This window comes from Microtus pennsylvanicus, chromosome 4, assembly GCF_037038515.1.
Source record: "Microtus pennsylvanicus isolate mMicPen1 chromosome 4, mMicPen1.hap1, whole genome shotgun sequence".
Classification (NCBI taxonomy): Eukaryota; Metazoa; Chordata; class Mammalia; order Rodentia; family Cricetidae; genus Microtus; species Microtus pennsylvanicus.
In genome coordinates, this window is record NC_134582.1 from 115,027,141 (window position 1) to 115,040,960 (window position 13,820).

The window sequence follows — 13,820 nt, forward strand, 5'->3', positions numbered from 1 at the left end:
TATGATGATATGCAAGATATTCATCAGTATTGCTATAGGATAGGGTCATTTCAGGTTCCCTATCCCCAGCTGCCCAAGGAATTAACTGGGGACCTCGGCTTGGGCACCTGGGAGCCATTCTAGGTTCAAATCTCTTGCCAACCTTAAGGTGGCTCCCTTAACTAAGAATTGTGCTTCCGTGCTCCCCTATCCAACCTTCCTTTATCCCAATCCTCCTTTTTCTCCAAGTTCCCCCCTTCCTCCCCTTCTCCCTTTTCTCTCCCCATCTCCCCTTACCCCCATCCCACCTCACCCCCAAGATCTCAATTTTCTCCCCGGCAACTTTGTCTACTTCCCATAGCCAAGAGGATAACTATATGTTTTTCCTTTGGTTCACCTTCTTACTTAGCTTATTTAGGATCACCAATTGTAGGCTCCGTGTCCCTTATTTATGGCTAGAAACCAATTATGAGTGAGTACATCCCATTTTTATCTTTTTGGGTCTGGGTTACCTCACTCAGGATAGTGTTTTCTATTTCCATCCATTTGCATGCAAAATTCGAGAAGTCATTGTTTTTTACCGCAGCATAGTACTCTAATGTGTAGATATTCCACACTTTCTTCATCCATTCTTCCATTGAAGGGCATCTAGGTTGTTTCCAGGTTCTGGCTATTACAAATAATACTGCTATGAACATAGTTGAACAAATGCTCTTGTCATATGATAGGGCATCTCTTGGGTATATTCCCAGGAGTGGTATTGCTGGGTCCAGGGGTAGGTTGATCCCAAATTTCCTGAGAAACCGAAACACTGATTTCCAAAGTGGTTGCACAAGATTGCATTCCCACCAGCAATGGATGAGGGTACCCCGTCCTCCACAGCCTCTCCAGCAAAGGCTATCATTGGAGTTTTTTATTTTAGCCATTCTGACAGGTGTAAGATGATATCTCAAAGTTGTTTTGATTTGCATTTCCCTGATCCCTAAGGAGGTTGAGCATGACCTTAAGTGTCTTTTGGCCATTTGAACTTCCTCTGCTGAGAATTCTCTGTTCAGATCAGTGCCCCATTTTTTAATTGGGTTAATTAGCATTTTAAAGTCTAGTTTCCTGAGTTCTCTATATATTTTGGAGATCAGACCTTTGTCTGTTGTGGGGTTGGTGAAGATCTTCTCCCAGTCAGTAGGTTGCCTTTTTGTCTTGGTGACAGTGTCCTTTGCTTTACAGAAGCTTCTCAGTTTTAGTAGGTCCCATTTATTCAATGTTGCCCTTAATGTCTGAGCTGTTGGGGTTACACATAGGAAGCGATCTCCTGTGGCCATCTGATGTAGGGTACTTCCCACTTTCTCTTCTATCAGGTTCAATGTGTTCTGACTGATAGTGAGGTCTTTAATCCATTTGGACTTGAGTTTTGTGCATGGTGATAGATATGGGTCTATTTTCATTCTTCTACAGGTTGACGTCCAGTTATGCCAGCACCATTTGTTGAAGATGCTTTCTTTCTTCCATTGTATACTTTTGCCTCCTTTATCAAAAATGAGGTGTTCATAGGCTTGTGGGTTAAAATTCGGGTCTTCTATACGATTCCATTGGTCGACTTCTCTGTTTTTATGCCAGTACCACACTGTTTTCATCACTGTAGCTCTGTAATAGAGTTTGAAGTCAGGGATGGTAATGCCTCTAGACAATCCTTTATTGTATAGGATTGTTTTGGCTATCCTGGGGTTTTTGTTTTTCCATATAAAGTTGATTATTGTCCTCTCAAGATCTGTGAAGAATTTTGATGGGACCTTGATGGGGATTGCATTGAATCTATAAATTGCCTTTGGTAGAATTGCCATTTTTACTATGTTGATCCTCCCAATCCAAGAGCAAGGGACATCCTTCCATTTTCTGGTATACTCCTCAGTTTCTTTCTTCAATGCCTTAAAGTTCTTGTCAAATAGATCTTTCACTTCCTTGGTTAGAGTTACCCCAAGATATTTTATGCTGTTTGCGGCTATCGTGAAAGGTGAAGCTTCTCTGATTTCCCTCTCTGCTTCCATATTCTTTGTGTATAAGAGGGCGACTGATGTTTTGGAGTTGATCTTGTATCCTGCCACATTACTAAAGCTGTTTATCAGCTGTAAAAGTTCTTTGGTGGAGTTTTGGGGATCGCTTATGTACACTATCATATCATCTGCAAATAACGAAAGTTTAACTTCTTCCTTTTCAATTTGAATCCCCTTGATCCCCTTATGTTGTCTTATTGCTATTGCTAGAACTTCAAGCACTATATTGAAGAGGTATGGCGAGAGTGGACAGCCTTGTCGTGTTCCTGAGTTTAATGGGATGGCTTTGAGTTTCTCTCCATTTAATTTGATGTTAGCTGTCGGCTTGCTGTATATAGCTTTTATTATATTTAGGTATGACCCTTGTATCCCTAATCTCTCCAAGACTTTTATCATAAAGGGGTGTTGAATTTTGTCAAATGCTTTTTCAGCATCTAATGAGATGATCATATGGTCTTTTTCTTTCAGTTTATTTATATGATGGATTACATTGATAAATTTTCGTATGTTGAACCAGCCCTGCATCCCTGGGATGAAGCCTACTTGATCATAATGGATAATTTTTCTAATGTGTTCTTGGTTTGCCAGTATTTTGTTGAGGACTTTTGCATCGATGTTCATGAGTGAGATTGGTCTATAATTCTCTTTCTTGGTTGAGTCTTTGTGCGGTTTTGGTATCAGAGTAACTGTAGCTTTATAAAAGGAATTTGGCAGTGCCTCTTCTGTTTCTATATTGTGAAATACATTAAGGAGTATAGGTATTAGGTCTTCTTGGAAGTTCTGGTAGAATTCCGCATTGAAACCATCTGGTCCTGGGCTTTTTTTGGTAGGGAGGTTTTTGATAACCTCTTCTAATTCTTCGCGACTAACAGGTCTATTTAGATTGTTCACCTGGTCCTGATTTAATTTTGGTAAATGATATTTATCTAAGAAAGTATCCATTTCCTTTACATTTTCCAGTTTTGTGGCATATAGGCTTTTGTAGTAAGATCTAATGATTCTCTGAATTTCCTCTGTGTCTGTGGTTATGTCCCCCTTTTCATTTCTGATCTTATTAATTTGCAAATTCTCTCTCTGCCGTTTGATTAGTTTGGATAGGGGTTTGTCAATCTTGTTGATTTTCTCCAGGAACCAGCTTTTTGTTTCATTGATTCTTTGGATTGTTCTCTGTGTTTCTATTTTATTGATTTCAGCCCTCAGTTTGATTATTTCTAGTCTCCTACTCCTCCTAGGTGAGTCTGCTTCTTTTTTTTCTAGAGCTTTCAGGTGGGCTGTTAAGTCTCCAATGTGAGCTTTCTCTGTTTTCTTTGGAGTGTGGATTTTGGATTTCCTCTCCTAGTGTTTCTTCTCAGCTAATCCGGTGATGTGACCACTTATTAAAAGCTGTTAGGGGGATGGCCAGCCTCTTAATTCACAAAAAGCCTTTGTCCATTAGACTGCGATTGAATGCCCTTTTCCTTCTGGGATTGGAATGTTCTCCTCGGACAGTGGCTGCTTCCACCAGCTTGACCCTGGAGCTGAGCACAGGGACTGAGATGCATTCATTGTCACTCACCCTTTGTCTTCAGATGCTTTCCTCTTTGCTGCCTCTCCTCCTGGGATCCCATGAATGGTGCCTTTTCCCTGGAGGATGGGGCTTTCTCTTCTCCACTAGCGCTGCCACTACCCCTCCCTGAAGTTGGCTAGAGTTTCTGTGAGTCCCATGCAAGGGCTGCTGCCCTGGATCTTGCCCACTGTTTTCCCCTCTACTTGACCTCCCAACTACAATATGCAGAGCCTAGAGCAGAAGCTGCCTTTTCTGGCCATTTTGCTGAGCTATTCCTGCAGCACTTCAAACCTGAGGTGGCCTGGGTCTTGGGCTCACTCTCCCTACCAGTCTTGGCCCCACTGAGCCCTGGTGTGGAGAATGCACCACCACATGACTTGTCCTTTGACAGCTGCAGGGTGGGTGGACCCCTGGCTATATTGAATACATCTCTATCTTCTGAGGACCTAGCTGGCTCCTTTCTTTTCTCAATCTCTTCCTCCTCTATGATGTCCTCAAAGTCAAAGCTCAAGAAATGCTTTTTCTTCTGTTTTAAAACAATTGCTAGGTCTAGTATGGGCATGCTGGATAACCATTTTCCTCAGGATAGATGATTTTCTGCTCTCCGCCTTTTAAAATTGAAGATAAAAAAATTATGCCACACCATCAAAAAATGCTATGCCCCAGGCCACTATAGCCTTTATAGATGACAATAAAACTAATTTTGGGTTATTAATAATAAGAGTTAATCATAAGGAAAGGGCCTATACCCAACCAAATCCTGGATCAGTACAACTAGGAGAGTTACTGGCAGTCCTTAAGGTATTAGAAATGACCCAATCAGAACAGAAATATTTTTTCAGATAGATGCTAGGTCACACAAACATACAGAATACTATCTTTTTGCAAAATTTAAGTCTCAAAAGGTTTCCATCTCCAAAGTTATGCAAGATGTTCAAGACTTATTACAGTCCAGAGGACACCATTGTCTTATATCACATATCAGGTCTCATATGTGGCTGCCAGAACCACAGAGTAGATGGCCTAATTATGACTATGACAGTGCCCTTGCCTTTGCTGGAACAGGCTAGGTTCCTCCATCAGCAATTTCATTTGTCCTCTCAAAATTTGCACAAGCTTTTACCTGGTTTACCCTTGCCCAGCTGTGAACAATTAATTAGAACCTATGCAACTTAACACAAATTGAGCCATTGAATTTGTCTACCACGTTCTTTGGCAAAGTATGAGAGCACATAAAATTCCTGCTAGACTGCATGGTACCTTATGGGAGGAATGGTGGTGGCTCTAATATTTCTGCTTAAGTTTATCCTACAGCTAAGATCCTGACAACAGTGGGTGAACAAGGCAACATTCCAAGTGTCAATGGCTATGAAGTGTACTGCATCGAAACCTTCAAGGGAGGTGATCCATGCCAGGCTAACACAAATGCAGGAGGCCATTTAAAGCCCTAGTTCTCCTCAAAGTTTCCCCTTGCTTCTGACTTCTTGGGACCTTCTGGGGACCCAATCCTTCAAAGACTAGTAGTCAAACATGAGTCAAAAACCTGTCCAGCAGGCCAACCTAAGACAAGCACAGCCCAAAATGTTGGGGGGAGGTTTCCCACAGTGGGGCTATAAAATATATAACTGCCACTAGGTCACCCAAAATAAAAATAAAATAAAAAGGGTGAGATGAGGCAGGGCAATAGTGCAAGCACAAGCAAGCACATGCAAACTCACATTAAACTGGCCAAAACAATCTGCAGTGGATCAAACGCATGGTCCACTAATGTAACTAATGACATGCACTCCTAGCCAATCATAACACATCAGCAGTGACAGCCAGTTTCAAAACAACCAACCAAAAACTTTCCCTCAACAGCTTAATTTCCCTACCCCCATAAAAACCCCTAACCCTTTTACAATAAAGAACTTCTGTATTGGAATCTCTCAGAGTCTGTGTTGTTGCCTCTGTGTCTTCTCATGCCCTGCCCTCTGGGAAACAGGGATCACACAACAGACAGTAGCAACAAACCCACAAGAACTACAGTGTTATTTTTGTGTTCTGACAAATAAAGCTTGCCTGGAAATAAGAGAAGCAGAGAAGCAGCCTCCAGAGACTTCTTAACTCCTCAGAATCCACAGACTGAAAGGACTGAGATCCTGTCTCTGTCCCCTCCACATCACTTCCTGTCTCCAGTCTGTACAGACCTCCAGAGCTCTAGGGTTAACTAGGGACTAGCTCCATCCTCTGATCTCTAGTAAGCTTATTTGTCAGAACATAAACAAAATATCACACAATGCAGAGAGACGGAGATTGAGAGAAATTAAAATTGTTCCGTAGTTACCCAAGATCCTGGTTGTCAGTATTCATATCTTTAATTTAGTTTCTGGTCCTAGTCAGCCTCTCAATATCTTCCTGTTACTCATGTTATCATCCAGACCCTCACTCCCCGATTCATCTCTGTCTCAGGATTTGTTACAATGAGTTGCATAAAACAGTCATAAAATAGTCACTGGAGTAAATTCGTTTGAATGTGTGTGTGTTTGTGTGCATTTGTGTGATGTGTGTGTGTATTTATGTATGTCTTACTAACCAGATATTAAAGTTGTTAATTCTTTTTTGCAGTACTGAGACTCAAACCTGGGACCTCATATAAGTTAGACCAGCACTGTATCTGGGATCTTATACTCCAGCCTCAAACATTATTCATATATGTGTATAGTGTGTGTGTGTGTGTGTGTGTGTGTGTGTGTGTGTGTGCATGTGTGCTCTGGCACGAGTTTGAAAGAAGACAATTTGAAGGAGTCATTTCTGTCTTTCTACCAGGGGAACTCAAGTCCTCAGGCTTAGCAATAAATGGCTTTGCCTGCTGAGCCATCTGACCAGATCAAATTGTTCTTAAAAAAAAAAGAATAAATTAACCCATTCAAGCTATCTTAATTTATGAAAGAAAACACTTCATTTTCAAATGCAATCTGTTGCAATATCATACTTCACAATCACATTTGTATAAAGATACATTTGTGGTTATTTGTTCTAAAGTTACAAAATTTATAAATTATTCTGGGGAAAAAGTTAGAGTTCCAAGATTATTTAAAACTTTTACTCTTGAAGTTATTCGTCAATAAATATCACAATTATAGCTGAGAAAAAAGTGAAGGAGTCCTTTAGGTGACTCTTCTTGCTGAGCCTGTGATTCTAAACAGATAAGCAGCACACTTGAGTTGGTAATAAGACTTTGATCTGTTCAGCATAAAAATAGGCTGGCCCATTAAGATTATTAAACGCAGAGGCACATTCTGAAAAGAGCGTTTGAAATGGATTTCTTGCAAACTGTCATCAAATATTCACAGATAAAATAATTATGTAGGAAGACAAAGGATGGTGGAAATCGGAGGGGGCTGACGATCAAGAGGACTGGAGAGGAGGGCTATGCAAACATTTTGAGAGGAATTTTTTTTCAGATAGGCTTAGATATGAAAATTTGAATATTTAAAATTGAACCTTTACAGCCAGCCCCTTATCACTCCTGCCCTGCTGTATAAAAGGAACACGTTAGGTATGAGTTACTGCCTTATTTTTTTTCCTGAGTCTGTGATAATAATCTCTGACAAAGGTGACTTAGGAGAGAATAGTTTCTTTTGCTCATAACTCCAGGTTAGAGTCCATCACCATGGGGAAGTAAAGACAGCAGGAACATGAAGTAGTTGGTCATGTTTACAGACAAAAACAGAGAAAATAAATCCATGCTCCTGTTGGGCCTCATGAGCCCAGTGTAACGTCCTAAGCCTAATGAGTTTGGAGAGGAGTGACCCAGCACAATCTGACCTAGGCCTGCCTCTGCCCACCCACTGCTGACGTGGCAAGATATTATTGGCTCTTATTCTTCACTCCACCTCACCCCCACCCCAAGACTCCAGCCCACTACCTCAGCCCTATGTAAGTTCCTGCCCTGATACAATTAAGTGAGTCCCTGCTCTCCCTACTCAGTGTGTGTTCCTCTTCAGAAGAGATCTCTGGATGGGCTCTGCCTCAGCCCTACCTGCTGGAGAACCTGGCATGCTTGCATGCACGCAGCTAGATTTTTCCACTAGTACCCAGTTCAGGATTGCGTAGGGATTAGTGCCACCTACCATGGGCAGGTCATCAGGACTCTGAACACAATCAAGATAATCCTCTACAGACATACTCACATGCCAGCTTGATCTAGACAATTCCACATCAAGACTCCTTTCCCTAGTGATTCTAGATTGTGTTGAGTTGACAATTAAAACTGTCATGGCTGAGGTGTCCATGACTCACTTGGTTGAGATAGACTTTAACTCTCATCCAATCTGGATTCTTCTCTTACTGCACTCTGTCTAGATCTTTTCTATCTCAAAAATGGATGTGATGTTCTTTGCTGCTTCTGTGATTGTTGACTGAACTCAAAATAGGTGTGGATAGACAACTTACTAGTGTGCTCCCGTACCTTACCCATGTGGCATTCCAAGGCAGGATGTCAAGGGCAAGCCTGGAAGTGACCTGAGCCAAATGGGGTCAGAGGCTACCCAGGTGAGTTGATGCATGACCAACATCACTGTGTTCTCATTCCTAAAGTATGACTATCCACTGGATTCCATCTCCTTGGATTTTTCAGGTTTTGATAGCTTAGTAAAATTCTTCTGACATTACTTTGAAGTCTCCCCTTTACAAATGTTACTGACAGTTCATAGTGGTCATTCTTATGGTTCTGCTCTCTTTAGATGGGACACATGCTTTATCCCCATCCTTCTCACTCCACCCCTCCAGAAATCTTTAGAAACTTTAGAAAACTTTCAGAGCTTTGAGCTTAGTTTCTAAAATTCTTCTTTATTTTTATTTATTTACTTAATTTATTTTCCAATGTCTAAAATTCTTCTTTATTTTTATTTATTTACTTAATTTATTTTCCAACGTAGAATTTCTCTGTTTAGCACTGGCTATCTTGGAACTCAGTCTGTAGACCAGGATGGCCTTGGACTCAGAGATCAGCCTGCTTCTGGGATTAAAGTCGTGTGCAACCATCACCCAGGAGTCTCTAAAATTCTTAAACACAATCATCAGAGTGTAAAAGAGTAAACTACCTTTAAGAATTCACATTTTCCAGCATGATGAAGCTAAGCTATAGTCCTACTTGAAGCTACCTTTTGATTTCCAGAATGTTCCTTACATCCATCAGTTTACTTATAATGTGGCAACTGGATGTTACCACGGAGTGATTACTAAATCCAGAAAATTGGCATTGATATTGCTGCATAAATGCAACTATGGACCTTGTTTAAATTTGCCCTTTTGTTCCTGCATCTAGTACACAATCCTACCTTGTTCCTGAGTTGATCACTGTCCTTCCTCTCCTCAGGTGCTTATAATGCCTCAGTCCTTCCTAGTCATTGGTAACATTTTCTGTGGTGTGTGGGTGTGTGTGCGTGCACACACATGCATGCATGCATGTGCATGTGTGTCTATGTATGTTCCAGAGGACAATCTCAGGTGTCTAGGTGTCATTACTCAGGAATAGTCCACCTTGCTTTTTTGAGGCAGAGTTTCTCATTGGCCTGAGACATTTTCTTTGGCTGGCCAGTCAACGAGTCCCAGCCAGGGTCCTCCTGCTTTTGCTCCCCCACTTCGCCTTTGCTGGAATTACGTAGGTGTGACATTATGCGTAATTTTTTTTCCTCCAGGTTTTTTTTTTAATAAAGCTGGCATGCTTTTGCTCATACTGCAGTACTATACCTACCGAGATTTCTTTCCAGCTTTGACACCACCAAGTGCTAATCACTTAATTGGTAGAATGTCCTCGAAACTCTTCTCCTCTGGAGTTTTCTCATTTTGAGATCAGGGTTGGGCATTTTCCAGCAATGCCACAGAACTGCTATGTAATTTTAGTGCACTGTATCTGGAACTTTGTTGTCAGCCTGCTTTAGAACCCATGAATGTCCACTTTGATCGGTTGGCTCGGGTGGAGTCTGTTGAATTCCTTTCTTAAAAAAATGTTTTTAAGATTTATTTTATTTTGTGTATATGGGTGTTTTGTCTGCATATTAGGTCTGTGTATCATTCATGTGTGGTTCCTACATAAGCAGAAGAGGGTCACAAATGCCCTGGTATGGGAGTTGCAGATGGTTGTGAGATACCATGTAAGTAATAGGAACTGAACCTAGGCCTTCTGGAAGAACAAATGCTCTTAACTGCTGAGCCTTCTCACCAGTCCCCTGTTAGATTTCTTTAATACAAACTATCTCTTTTCCCTTTGTAATTATGCAGGATACTTATATACAATGAAAGAAGTACTCTTCTTTTCCTCCCACTCACTCATCCCAAACCCAAACAATCATGTGCTGTATAGGAAGTGTACTCCTTGCTTTCCCAGCACAGGTATATTTGGCTCTCACCATCTTGTTTGTTTCCTTCTTTGTTCAATCCTTCTGTGAACATACATTGTTTTTAAAATTTCTAAGCCACTCCCTTGTAAGAAGCAAAGTTACTCACTAGGTAGCAACTTCACATACAAATCTTTTTTTTTTTTGCCTTATGATATTTAATCAACACATTGTTTTCCTGTGTGACCTAGGTCACGTCTTCCTTTCCCTCACCTTGTCAATGTGGGCTCTGTCCTAGTCTGAGTGTTGCCTCTGGCATCCTGCTTGAGTTTATCTATTTCTACATTTTTGTGTGTGGAACAAGATTAAGGTTTGAAAGGTCAGAACTCTACAAACAAGAATTGCCACCACTCATTCCCATTCCTTCCTTCTTCCTGCTCCTTTAGAGCATATCCTCTGGAGGCAAACTGGCTCCTTAGTTTCTATTACATCCTTCCTGTATTTATTTGCACAAATGAACAAACATAGGCAAATTTATTCCCTGTACTGCTTTGTACATAAAGAACCACTCTCTAGACTCTCCCCCCCTGGCCCCCCGCCCTACCAAACCCAGATAATGGATAGTCACAGAGAAGGTTTTTCTATCACCTGACATTTTTATTACTGATCAGTCACTGGTTATCCCAACAACAGTCAACTGAGGGTGCAAAGGAATCTTCTCAACCTCATTTCTAGCCGACTTCCTCCTAAACCTGTAAGAAAGGAACCCTAGGCATTCTTCTGTATGTCTGTCTACGCCATTAACATCTCTTCTGGTTACTTTCTCATAAAAAGGGCATCTGTCTCTGGGTCCTCTTTAACCCAAACCCAGAATCCTTCAGATATGTTTGTTCATGATGTAGAAGAAAGAAAGTAGCATCTTCAGGCTGAGATAATTGAGTTAGTTCCTAGGCTAGACTTCAAGTTTGTGAGGTGTTGCACTGATCTGCCTTCTGCCCTGGGTCTCTCTTCTGAGTAAGAGTCTGTGTATTCAAGAGGGGAAGTCATTTAGAGTAGGAAGGCCTTTCTGGACTATATAGTGGATACACAGGACATGGAAGTTCTGTGCCTAAACTCCTGTGTCAGCTTCCAGGATGGGTGGGAGCCTATTTGCTGACTTTGCTATCTCAGAGGTAAGTTGTGTGATGGCTCATGGAGGGTCACAGAATAGCTTTGGGTGACGAGAAGCAGGCTGTTCTGAGAAGTACTATTTATTCTTCATGTACAGATGGTGTCTGTTGCTGGGGTGAGGCTTAGATCGGGATGAGAATGGAAGCCGATTGTAGGCTGATATTATAGAGGTTGATAGAGTTAAAACCTGCTGGCCCTAGGAAGCTGTAATAAGCTAGGTTTGGCATGATCCTCGATAGGCCAATTAAAGATAAAAGATAGTGAAAAATCAGGGAGGGAGATTTATTCAGCATAGCCACACTGGGAAGAAGATTGAAGAAAGTGGGTCAATGAATCCCATCCTTCACCCGACTTTGGTTTAAATGGAAGGAAGGCAAGTGGTACACACAACTAAGCAATACTGGTCAAGGTATAGCAGTGCCTTGTCTCAGCTCGAGTCCCTCTTGCAAGGTGGTCCGGCAAGTTGTTAGAACTGTGTGAAATTTATTTTCTCAGAGAGAACTCTCCCTGAGGCTCCCTTGTGTTAGCCTCCCTGAGACTCACAAGGATCCCAGGCCTTTTCTGGCTCCCAGCCTTAAATTCCTGGGGAAATTTCAATTTCTTGGGATCTATTGCTTTAATAGTCTAATGTCCAAAAGGAGGGGTATAGGTGTCTATTGAGAATATCTTCATTCCTGCCAAGGTATCCACATGGATGTTTACACTGGTGGCATCTGTTCTCAGAACATGTAGCATTAGCCACAGGCCTACAGATTGTAATGTATGTATACTTTAATAATGTACATTATTTTAAAAAATTTTATTCAGATACTTAAGAAGAATAATAATTTAGGAAACCCACAGATCTTGAAGCTTAGAACACACATAAAATATCAGCTCTCTGAGACCTTGCAAGGGAAACTGATCCAGAGAAAGTGCGATTTTAGAGAAGGTGGAGTTTGAAGAGTGGGTGGAGGGAACACTGAGTCAGGAAGGGAGTTCATCTGTGGCTGACCTTGACTTCCATGAGATGTAATGAAGATGTTTTCAAGTGGGGAAAAGAGATGGGGTCTGAGGTAGAAAAAAGTGCCTTTGGATTCAAATGGCAAATAAATAAAAGGAAAGGAATCAAAAACTGAAGTGGCTTGGTCTTCTGCGGTAATTTATGTGTTTAAAATATATACTTGAATGGTTTGAAATATATCTACAGATTTGTGCATTCAGTACCCAGCAAGCCCAGTTTGGCTACCTGTTTTCAGTAAGCTAATTAAAGCAGGCATGTTAATGGTGAAAAGAAAAGAGATTTATTCAATACAGCTACTTTGGAAAGAGGGTCAAAGAGACCCAGTGAACCCCGTAAGTCCATCTTTGGGGTTCTGAAGTAGCCGTAAGGTTTAAGTCTAAACCATACTTACATAAGTCTTAGCAGTCCTGGTCAGGGAATATTGACCTGTCATTGTCTTTTTCTGTAAGATGCCCTAACAAATGCTGATTCTGTTTCCTTTCTCCTCAAGCTGGTTCAAACTTTAGGTTTTCTCTTTTTCTAGGGTGAGATTCCTGGGGAAATCTTAGTTTGCTGGGGTCCTTTATTCGAAGAGTCTAATAGTCAGAGGAGGTGTGTATCTCTTTAGAAAACCTACATCCCTGCCATGCCAGTTACATAATCACTAGCCAAAGTAGAAGTCAAAACATTCACATTACTCTGAAAAATAGCCGGGATCATTAGCATTGGTGTTCTTCCTGTTGACCTCCAGTCTGAGGCAACAGTCTCTCATCTATCTCTCTATATTTGACTCTTTATATAAAACTTCTAATAAATAGAGCATAAAGTATGCAATGTTTTGTGGTTGCCTTCTGGTGCTCGACATAATGTTTTCAAGGTTCATTGTTGTAGATAAAATCAATATGGTGCTTATGTTATTTATGAATAACTGTGGTGTGGATATACCATGTTTTGTTTATCCGTTCCAGTCTTGATGGAAATTTGGATCATTTTTTAAAAAAAATTTTTATTTATTTATTTTTATTTTTTTTTAAATTTGGATCATTTTTAACTTTGGAGTGATGTGGGATTTGCCTCTGTATGCTGTGAATATACTTTATTGCCATTGATTAATAAAGGTGCTTTTGGCCAATGGTTTAACAGAATATTGCCAGGCTGGAAAATATATATATATATATATAGAGAGAGAGAGAGAGAGGGAGAAGAGAGAGAGAGAGAGAGAGAGAGAGAGAGAGAGAGAGAGAGAGAGTAGGTGGAGTCAGAGAGATGCCATGCAGCTGCTGAAAGAAAGATGTGAGCCACCAGGTGGAAACCTTACTGGTAAACCATTACCCTCATGGTAAAATAAAAAATAATAGAAATGGGTTAATTTAAGATGTAAGAGCTCACTAGAAATACACTTAAGCTATTGGCCAAACAGTATTGCAATTAATACAGTTTCTGTGTGATTATTTTGAGTCTGGGCAGCTAGGAAATGAACAAGTGGCATCTGTCTACATTGGGGGATATTGTAAATAATGTTGTGTACTCCTTTTTATAGAACATCTGCCGTCATTTTTCTTGGGTATGTGTCATGTTCTGAAATCTGTGATTCATTAGGCTTATGATATAGATGCATAAAATGGACTCTTTATATTGATCTTAACATTAAAATCAAAAGCATCCAGTGTTGAAATAAAAGCTATCTATTTAGTTGATGTTTTGAATATGTGGTATATACATGTTCATATATGTGTGTATGTATGTGTGGAGGGTCACATATGTGTATACAC